Raw genomic sequence first — 10,972 nt, forward strand, 5'->3', positions numbered from 1 at the left:
TCTATTAGAGCTATGGCTGACCCAAGACCATTCCAGCAGCTGCAAGTGGAGGAGTGGGGAATCAAACCTGGTTCTCCCAGATAAGAGTCCGCGCACTTAACCACTACACCCAACTGGCTCTCTTGTTGTTATGCAGGCTATGCAATTGAGTTGTGCTAATGAGTTCCGGCACCTCTTTTTCTATGAAATGACCCTTGCTGCTGGGAGTCTCTCACCCACCTTTTTTGGCCCCGAGTCCCTTCATCACGTGCTCCGCCTCCTCTTGGATGTATCCCTCGATGCTCTTCTTCCCCATCCCGAAGTTCCTCAAGGTTGCGATAGAGAAGCGCCGGAGCTCCACCCAGCGCTTGCCGTTCGACATGAGCACCCCTGGAGGAGACCAGTAGAAGAATGAGGCCAGAGTTTGGCTTGCGGGGCACAGAAACGAATGGAGCAGCTGCAGGATTAGCTTCTACCATAGAGTTTTTGCCCCAAAATCAGAGCGTCATCATGACAGGCCTATGTCACTTCTGGCTGAAATTCCAGGTGTTCTTCCCTCATTTGGGGGGAAATTCACCCTCCTGGCCTGATGATCTGCAGTATGGAGGAGGGGTCTAGGAGCAGAAGAACCCCGCCCCCACCAACGGGTCTGCCATTTCAAGAGAACGAGTACAGACTAGTGGCAGGGAAGTTGTATGTACGGTGGTCAGCAATAGTACATATGAACAACATATGAACATATATGAACATATGAAGCTGCCTTATACTGAATCAGACCTTTGGTCCATCAAAGTCAGTATTGTCTTCTCAGACTGGCAGCAGCTCTCCAGAGTCTCAAGCTGAGGTTTTTCACACCTATTTGCCTGGACCCTTTTTTGGAGCTGCCAGGGATTGAACCTGGGACCTTCTGCTTCCCAAGCAGATGCTCTACCACTGAGCCACCGTCCCTCCCCTAGTAAACTTCACTCGACATCCTGGGCCCTGGCAAATGCCCCCCTCAGGGTGAGAAGATGCTGCCCTGTTTTAGGAACCTTTAATCTGAAGATTCCACCATGCCTTGAAATGTCTTTTCTTTCTCAGCCCCCTTTTTGTATTTTGCTAATGAAGAAGAAGAAGATATTGGATTTATACTCCGCCTTTCACTCGGAATCTCAGAGTGGCTCACAGTCTCCTTTATTCCACAACAGACACCCTGTGAGGTTGGTGGGGCTGAGAGAGTTCTAACAGAAGCTGCCCTTTCAAGGACAGCTCTGCGAGAGCTATGGCTGACCCAGCAGCTGCAAGGGGAGGAGTGGGGAATCAAACTCGGTTCTCCCAGATAAGAGTTCCCACACTTAAACCACTACACCAAACTGGCTATCCAGCCTGTTTGCGGGAGCCTAAAAGCTTGTGGGTGCTAGAAGACTGTAGATTTATACCCTGCCTTTCTCTCTGTATCAGAGTCTCAGAGTGGCGTACAATCTCCTTTACCTTTTTCTCCAGACACAAGATAACCCTTCATCTTCTTCCCTCAACAGACACAAGATAACTCTTGTGAGAGCTATGGCTGACCCAAGGCCATTCCAGCAGCTGCAAGTGGAGGAGTGGGGAATCAAACTTGGTTCTCCCAGATAAGAGTTCCCACACTTAAACCACTACACCATACTGGCTATCCAGCCTGTTTGCGGGAGCCTAAAAGCTTGTGGGTGCTAGAAGACTGTAGATTTATACCCTGCCCTTCTCTCTGTATCAGAGTCTCAGAGTGGCGTACAATCTCCTTTATCTTTTTCTCCAGACACAAGATAACTCTTTATCTTTTTCTCTCAACAGACACAAGATAACTCTTGTGAGAGCTATGGCTGACCCAAGGCCATTCCAGCAGGTGCAAGTGGAGGAGTGGGGAATCAAACCTGGTTCTCCCAGATAAGAGTCTGCGCACTTCACCACGACACCCAACTGGCTCACTATTAGAGCTATGGCTGACCCAAGGTCATTCCAGCAGCTGCAAGTGGAGGAGGGGGGAATCCAACTTGGTTCTCCCAGATAAGAGTCCGCGCACTTAACCACTACACCAAACTGGCTCTCTATTAGAGCTATGGCTGACCCAAGGCCATCCCAGCAGGTGCAAGTAGAGGAGTGGGGAATCAAACCCGGTTCTCCCAGATAAGAGTCCGCGCACTTAACCACTACACCAAACTGGCTCTCTATTAGAGCTCTGGCTGACCCAAGGCCATCTCAGCAGGTGCAAGTGGAGGAGTGGGGAATCAAACCTGGTTCTCCCAGATAAGAGTCCGCTCACTTAACCACTACACCAGACTGGCTCTCTATTAGAGCTATGGCTGACCCAAGGCCATTCCAGCTGCTGCAAGTGGAGGAGTGGGGAATCATACGTGGTTCTCCTAGATAAGAGTCCGCACACTTAACCACTACACCAAACTGGCTCTCTATTAGAGCTATGGCTGACCCAAGGCCATCCCAGCAGGTGCAAGTAGAGGAGTGGGGAATCAAACCCGGTTCTCCCAGATAAGAGTCCGCGCACTTCACCACTACACCAAACTGGCTCTCTATTAGAGCTCTGGCTGACCCAAGGCCATCCCAGCAGCTGCAAGTGGAGGAGTGGGGAATCAAACCCGGTTCTTCCAGATAAGAGTCTGCCCACTTAACCACTACACCAAACTGGTTCTCTATTAGAGCTATGGCTGACCCAAGGCCATTCCAGCTGCTGCAAGGGGAGGAGTGAGGAATCAAACCCGGTTCTTCCAGATAAGAGTCCGCACACTTAACCACTACACCCAACTGGCTCTCTATTAGAGCTGTGGCTGACCCAAGGCAATTCCAGCAGGTGCAAGTGGAGGAGGGGGGAATCCAACTCGGTTCTCCCAGATAAGAGTCCGCACACTTCACCACTACACCCAACTGGCTGGCCCTAATTGTACAACCATTGAATGGGAATTTTTTTTCTATGTATCAACTTGTCTAACTGCAAGCTGGCATGTTCAGAGTTCAGCTGATGGGCTAGAGGAGCAGCTGTATGTTAGTTCCTCAGCAAATTTCACCGCTGAGTGGAAAGAGTCATGTCGGCAGAGACAATACCGAATCCTTTGTTGGTCTTATCAGCTGATGGGATGCTGCCTCGGTAGGTGAACTCATCTCCATGATCAATCAGGACTTCCTTCACAATGTCGTAGCCGTGCAGGACAATTGCCTGGTCTAAGCCGAAATAGACTGTGAACACTGGCCCGTATTTTTCACTCATCTGTAGGAAGAAAGCCATGTATAGGCAATTAGAAAGAGCTGAAATGATGACTTAGGGGGGGAAGTTTCCATGGGGTGAGTGTCTGGTATGATAAGAAGAAGAAGAAGATCGAGGAGACCCGGTCCCGTCAGCTTCCTATTGAGTCGCCAACTCCTGGAGGGAGCTATTTCTCCTCCCTGCCCCTTGGGCGCGCTGCCACCACCTGCTCAGTCCCGGGGTTCAGATTGAGAGGAACAGGACTCCCAATCCCCCTCTCCAGCTGTGAGGCCAGGCCTCAAGGTCCTCTGCCACCCTGTCTCAGCTTCTGCGAACTCCACTTTCTGGTCCCTTGCCACCTCACACCGTGGATCCAGCCTAGGGTCACTTTGAACCTCAGACAGGAACATTTCTTTTGGATTTATATCCCACCCTCCATTCCGAAGAGTCTCAGAGGGGCTCACAATCTCCTTTACCTCCCCCCCCCACAACAGGCACCCTGTGAGGTAGATGAAGATATTGGATTTATATCCCGCCCTCCACTCCAAAGAGTCTCAGAGCGGCTCACAATCTCCTTTACCTTCCTCCCCCCCCCCCCAACAACAGACACCCTGTGAGGTAGATGAAGATATTGGATTTATATTCCACCCACCATTCTGAAGAGTCTCAGAGGGGCTCACAATCTCCTTTCCCTTCCTCCCCCACAACAGACACCCTGTGAGGTAGATGAAGATATTGGATTTATATCCCACCCTCCACTCCGAAGAGTCTCAGAGCGGCTCACCATCTCCTTTCCCTTCCTCCCCCACAACAGACACCCTGTGAGGTAGATGAAGATATTGGATTTATATCCCACCCTCCACTCCGAAGAGTCTCAGAGCGGCTCACCATCTCCTTTCCCTTCCTCCCCCACAACAGACACCCTGTGAGGTAGATGAAGATATTGGATTTATATCCCGCCCTCCACTCTGAAGAGTCTCAGAGCGGCTCACCATCTCCTTTCCCTTCCTCCCCCACAACAGACACCCTGTGAGGTAGATGAAGATATTGGATTTATATCCCACCCTCCACTCCGAAGAGTCTCAGAGCGGCTCACCATCTCCTTTCCCTTCCTCCCCCACAACAGACACCCTGTGAGGTAGATGAAGATATTGGATTTATATCCCACCCTCCACTCCGAAGAGTCTCAGAGCGGCTCACCATCTCCTTTCCCTTCCTCCCCCACAACAGACACCCTGTGAGGTAGATGAAGATATTGGATTTATATCCCACCCTCCACTCCGAAGAGTCTCAGAGCGGCTCACCATCTCCTTTCCCTTCCTCCCCCACAACAGACACCCTGTGAGGTAGATGAAGATATTGGATTTATATCCCACCCTCCACTTCAAAGAGTCTCAGAGCGGCTCACAATCTCCTTTCCCTTCCTCCCCCACAACAGTCACCCTGTGAGGTGGGTGGGGCTGGAGAGGGCTCTCACAGCAGCTGCCCTTTCAAGGCCAACTCTGCCAGAGCGATGGCTGACCCAAGGCCATTCCAGCATCTGCAAGTGGAGGAGTGGGGAATCAAACCCGGTTCTCCCAGATAAGAGTCCGCACACTTAACCACTACACCAAACTGGCTCTCCAGTGATAACCCTCCACGTAGATGCTTCCTCTGGAGCCCAAATGAATTTGTTTCCACGTGACATAAATTTGGTCTCATCTGCCAATTATTCTTGTACAGCATTTCCTACTATACGTCCATTTGATCAAATAAGCTATATTCCAGATTTTACTTGAGCATTCAGAGATTGTTGGTGGCTCCACGTATTTTTATTTTTCCAGTATAAACCCGGTCGACAATGTTTCTACATTTGATTTCTCAATACACTCCTTAATATAGCACAACAAATTCACCTTTGGATTTAGTGATACTACGTAACCAGCCCTGTTGTATATTAACATCCTTACTTGACTCCAGTATTTTTTTTTATGACAAGACTTCTTCCCACACTATATGGCCCTTTTCACACTTACCAGTGGAAACCGGAAGGGAGTCGGTATTGTGCCGCTTGCAGCAATCCGAGACAGGGATGGGAGTTTTCAGACACATGTTTTTTTTCCCGGTAGGGTTCCGTGATTGAAGCGAGCCATTTCACACTGTTCCGCTCTTATCTCGCTTCCACCAGCGCCAGCTGTTTTTGCCTGCCGGCTCGCGATCTCCAGCTTATTTTTTTTTTTTGGAACGTCGGGCTAAGATCGCTATAGCGCTATAGCAACGTATCACAACAGCAACACCATAGAGATAGCTAGGCTCTATTGAGATAAGTTACCAGGTTTCAGCGGTGGCGATATCTGGCATCTTAATGGAGCCCGGGCATCCCTATGGTGATGCTGTTGTGATACGTCGCTATAGCGCTATAGCAATCTTAGCCCGACGTTCCAAAAAAAAAAGCCGGAGATCGCGCGCGCCGGCGGGCGAAAAAGGGCGCGAAAACTGCTCCCGGGTTAGATACTGGACATTTCACACAGCACCCCATAGCGATTTCAACCCGGAAGGAGGGGTTGAAAAGTGGAAGAAGCTGCTCTTTGTTTGTAACGACTCAGGCACGCCTCACTACCGGGACAGCCGCGGGAGTGTGTGAAAAGGTGAGAGTATTCCGGTAGCAGCCAGTTACTGAATCGGGTCTGTCTGAAATGCCAGCAGAAACCCGTTACTGTTCAGTAACTGACCAGCTTCCATACCGGAATACATAGACTGTGTGAAAAAGCCCTATGAAACAAATCTGTTCCAGTAGCAATACATCACCTGCATAAGTCTATAGTGACATTATAGATGTGCCAATCTGTATGGTGTGAGAGGGCTTCTGGCGCTTAGGCCCTGCTAGTGGTCCTCTTGATGGCCCCTGGGTTTTTGGCCTCTGTGTGACACAGAGACTGTGTGGCACAGAGACACAGAGATCCATCAGTGGCTATTAGCCACAGTGTATATATATTTTGGCCACTGTGTGACACAGAGTGTTGGACTGGATGGGCCATTGGCCTGATCCAACATGGCTTCTCTTATGTTCTTATGTGACACAGAGTGTTGGATTGGATGGGCCATTGGCCTGATCCAACATGGCTTCTCTTATGTGACACGGAGTGTTGGACAGGATGGGCCATTGGCCTGATCCAACATGGCTTCTCTTATGTGACACGGAGTGTTGGACAGGATGGGCCATTGGCCTGATCCAACATGGCTTCTCTTATGTTCTTATGTGACACGGAGTGTTGGACTGGAGGGGCCATTGACCTTATCCAACATGGCTTCTCTTATGTTTTTATTTCACACTAGGGCTTGTTCCAGATGGAGAGTCCTTTTGCCCACAGTGTTTCTCTCCGTTTTCGCACCAGCTGCCACGGAGCTGTGAGTTGGCGTGCAGCTTTCCTGCGGCAACCAGAAACCGCTTGTAAGAGGATCTTGCTCGCTGCGGGAACGCAAGGAGAGAGGTCACTGCTGGACAATATGAAAAAACAACCAAGAGACCTTGAGCCATTTTTTTTTAGTGTAGTGCTGGTTACAATCGACATGCAGCACCTTTTTTGATTGTTGGAATATTCTTGAAGTTTCTGGAATGCAAATAAGACTTTTGTGTAATTGACACTTTTGCTAATAAGTTAAATATAGAGCACCCCATACTAGAAGAATAATTGAAGCAGGACTGGTCAAGTCGACTTCCTGAAAGTCAGGACTCCACCTTACAAGCATCTTGATATTTGCTTTATATTGTTAATTCACTGTATTTTGTCATAAATTATATCAGGGGTGGCCAGATTATTTTTGCCTACAACTCCCATCAGCCCCAGCCATTGGCCATGCAATGTTGTAGGCAAAAAACATCTGGATAGCTACCGTTGGCCACCCCTGAATTATATCATAGTTATTTGGTCACTATAACCTCTTGGTTGTTTTTTCGTATTGCTGCAGGAAAGCAGCAGGCCAACTCACAGCTCCGCAGCAGTTTGTGAGAAAATGGAGATAAGGGCTGGGGGCAAAAGAAAAAAACCCTACCCTTCTCCACCTGGAACCAGCCTAGCGCAAAATTGGTCAGAGTGTTGAACTGGATGGGCCACTGGGCTTATCCAACATGGCTTCTCTTATGTTCTTATGTTCTAACTTCACATGGTCTGAATTTTTTCCCCTTAAAGTCAGCCAGTATAATTTTTTCAGGAACACACCGTTTTTTTCCTTGTGGAAAACGAAGGCACTTCTACTTTTAAATGTTACCAATTTGCATATAGAATATTATTATTTGACAGACTAAAGTTAAAATGAAGCATTTTATATTGTGAAAACAATAAAATAAGTTTGGGCTTGATAAGAGAGTAAATATTGCACGGATTTCCATTTCCCTCTATATTTCTATTTTTTCCCCTGGAGATTGGTTGGAGAAATCCAATTCTTTTGCACAGCTTCAAAATTTCTGCATCTTTCGCCTCTCTTATCCTCACAACAAGGTCACCCAGATTCTAGGCTGACTCTCTAACCTGGGGACTCCAACTTTTTTCAGTCTGCAGGCACCTTTGGAATTCTGTTATTTCGTGTTGGGGGCAACCACAAAATGGCTGGTGCAGGAGGCGGAGCCAGCCACAAAATGGCTGCAGCGGTGTACCTTCATCCACACAAGGAAAAGCCTTGAAGAGCAGTTAAGTTCCTGAGGAAATTGGGGTCACGGCAGACTGGGACCCCAAATTAACATTGAACTACAGAGATCTGTTCCGCCCAGACCAAATGGCAGCTTCAGAAAGTGGACTTTATGGCATTTTACCATGCAGAGGTGGGTTTGCCAACTTCCAGGTGCCACCTAGAGAACTCCTGCTATTACAACTTATCCCCAGACGATGGTTGGTTCTCCTGGAGACAATGGCAACGTTGGAGGGTGGACTCTGTGGCATTATAACTTGCTGAGGTTTTGCCCTGCCCTAAACTCTGCGCTAGAATCACAGAATCATGGAAGGGACCTCTAGGGTCATCTAGTCCAACCCCCTGCACAATGCAGGAAACTCACAAACACCTCCCCCTAATTTCACAGGATCTTCATCGCTGTCAGATGGCCCTCTAGCCTGTTTCAGAACCTCCAAGGAAGGAGAGCACACCACCTCCCGAGGAGGAAGCCTGTTCCACTGAGGAATTGCTCTAATGGTCAGGAAGTTCTTCCTAATGTAGAGCCGGAAACTATTTTGAGTTAATTTCAACCCACTGGTTCTGGTCCTACCTTCCAGGGCCACAGAAAACAATTCCACACCATCCTCTACAGGACAGCCCTTCAAGTACTTAAAGATGGTGATCATATCACTTCTCAGCTGCCTCCTCTCCAGGCTTAACATCCCCAGCTCCTTCAACCTTTCTTCGTAGGACTTGGCCTCTAGACCCTTCACCATCTTCGGCATCCTCCTCTGGACCCGTTCCAGTTTGTCTAGATCCTTCTTAAAATGTGGTGCCCAAAACTGAACATTTGGATGAAAGAATATCCAAATGTTGAGCCAGAAACTCTTCTGATTTAATTTCAACCCATTGGTTCTGGTCCTACCTTCCGGGGGCCACAGAAAACAATTCCACACCATCCTCTATAGGACAGCCCTTCAAGTACTTGAAGATGGTGATCAGATCATCTCTCAGCTGCCTCCTCTCCAGGCTAAACATCCCCAGCTCCTTCAACCTTTCCTCATAGGACTTGGTCCCCAGACCCCTCACCATCTTCGTCGCCCTCCTCTGGCCCCGTTCCAGCTTGTCTACATCTTTCTCCCGAGGCTCCACTCCCCCCACGCTCCAGGAATTTCCAACCCCAGAGCTGGCAAGCAACTGTAGCTAAGGTCCCACACCACTCCAAACTCTACCCTTCCCAATCTCCACTTCAAGAATCCTTTATCCTGGGTTTAAGATGCACGAAATGACCTTCCGTCTTACTTTCTTTAGAGACGTGGCAACGTTGCTGGCCTTTAGTTGAAGAAGGTTCCCGATGATCGGCAGGGGCGTCGGGCCAGGGGGAAGGTTGTACTTCTTGGGCCCTTTCTTCCATGCTGCCAGGATGAGGAAGAAGGCGAGGCTGATCAGGAGGAAGGTCGAGGGGATCCCCAAGAGGTCCATCCTCACCCTCTGCCTGTGGAGAAAAGTCAGGTGTTTATGCAACTCTTGAGAGCAGCAGAATTGGTATCCTCAGTAGCTGGGAAAGGGAGAGCAGCCTCCAGCCTCCAGTCCTCCGGGTTAATAATCTTGACATAACCTTTGAAAGTTGGAACAGAGCTGGGGATGGGTGTCTGGCAGGACTTCTGCCTCCCTCCCTGTTCCAGCTCATTCTTGGGGTCATTCCAGACAGATGGGCTCTGTTAGCCTTGGTTAATATATCAGAGTTTTGCACAGTCATGGGAGTGTAATGCTGAGTGCAGTAAATCAATTTCCCAAATAGTGTGTAAAAGTTAACACCGATAGTTTGGGGCACCACATTCTAAGAAGGATATAGACAAGCTGGAACAGGTCCAAAGGAGGGCGACGAAGATGGTGAGGGGTCTGGAGACCAAATCCTGTGAGGAAAGGCTGAAGGAGCTGGGGATGTTTAGCCTGGAGAGGAGGCAGCTGAGAGGTGATAGGATCACCATCTTCAAGTGCTTGAAGGGCTGTCCTATAGAGGATGGTGTGGAATTGTTTGCTGTGGCCCCGGAAGGTAGGACCAGAACCTATGGGCTGAAATTAAATCAAAAGAGTTTCTGGCTCAACATTAGGAAGAACTTCCTGACCGTTAGAGCGATTTCTCTGTGGAACAGACTTCCTCCTGGGGAGGTGGTGGGCTCTCCTTCCTTGGAGGTTTTTAAACAGAGGCTAGATGGCCATCTGACAGCAATGAAGATCCTGTGAATTTAGGGGGAGGTATTTGTGTGTTTCCTGCATTGTGCAGGGGGTTGGACTAGATGACCCTGGAGGTCGCTTCCAACTCTAGGATTCTATGATATGATCACCATCTTCAAGTACTTGAAGGGCTGCTATATAGAGGAGGGTGTGGAATTGTTTTCTGTGGTTCCAGAAAGTAGGAGCAGAACCAACAGGTTGAAATTACATCAAAAGAGTTTCTGGCTCAACGTTAGGAAGAACGTCCTGACGGTCAAAGTGGTTCCTCAGTGGAACAGGCTTCCTCAGGAGGTGGTGGGCTCTTCTTCCTTGGAGGTGTTTAAACAGAAGCTAGATGGCCATCTGGCAGCAATGTGGATCCTGTGAATTTAGGAGGAGGTGTTTGTGAGTTTCCTGCATTATGCAGGGGGTTGGATTAGATGACCCTGGAGGTCCCTTACAACTCTTTGATTCTACATAAGAACATAAGAGAAGCCATGTTGGATCAGGCCAACGGCCCATCAAGTCCAACACTCTGTGTCACACAGTGGCAAAAAATGTTATATACACACATACACTGTGGCTAATAGCCACTGATGGACCTGTGCTCCATACACTGTGGCTAATAGCCACTGATGGACCTGTGCTCCATATTTTTATCTAAACCCCTCTTGAAGGTGGCTATACTTGTGGCCGCCACCACCTCCTGTGGCAGTGAATTCCACATGTTAATCACCCTTTGGGTGAAGAAGTACTTCCTTTTATCCGTCTTAACCTGTCTGCTCAGCAATTTCATCGAATGCCCACGAGTTCTTGTATTGTGAGAAAGGGAGAAAAGTACTTCTTTCTCTACTTTCTCCATTCCATGCATTATCTTGTAAACCTCTATCATGTCACCCCGCAGTCGACGTTTCTCCAAGCTAAAGAGTCCCAAGCGTT

General features: G+C 48.7%; 1 pseudogene; it reads right to left on the minus strand.

The window, feature by feature from the left end:
* LOC132578100 (cytochrome P450 2C31-like) overlaps positions 1-9,425 on the minus strand; it is a 32,735-nt pseudogene extending 23,310 nt beyond the window's left edge.
* Between the last annotated feature and the right edge of the window lie 1,547 nt (positions 9,426-10,972).

This window comes from Heteronotia binoei, chromosome 10 (assembly GCF_032191835.1).
Source record: "Heteronotia binoei isolate CCM8104 ecotype False Entrance Well chromosome 10, APGP_CSIRO_Hbin_v1, whole genome shotgun sequence".
Classification (NCBI taxonomy): domain Eukaryota; kingdom Metazoa; phylum Chordata; class Lepidosauria; order Squamata; family Gekkonidae; genus Heteronotia; species Heteronotia binoei.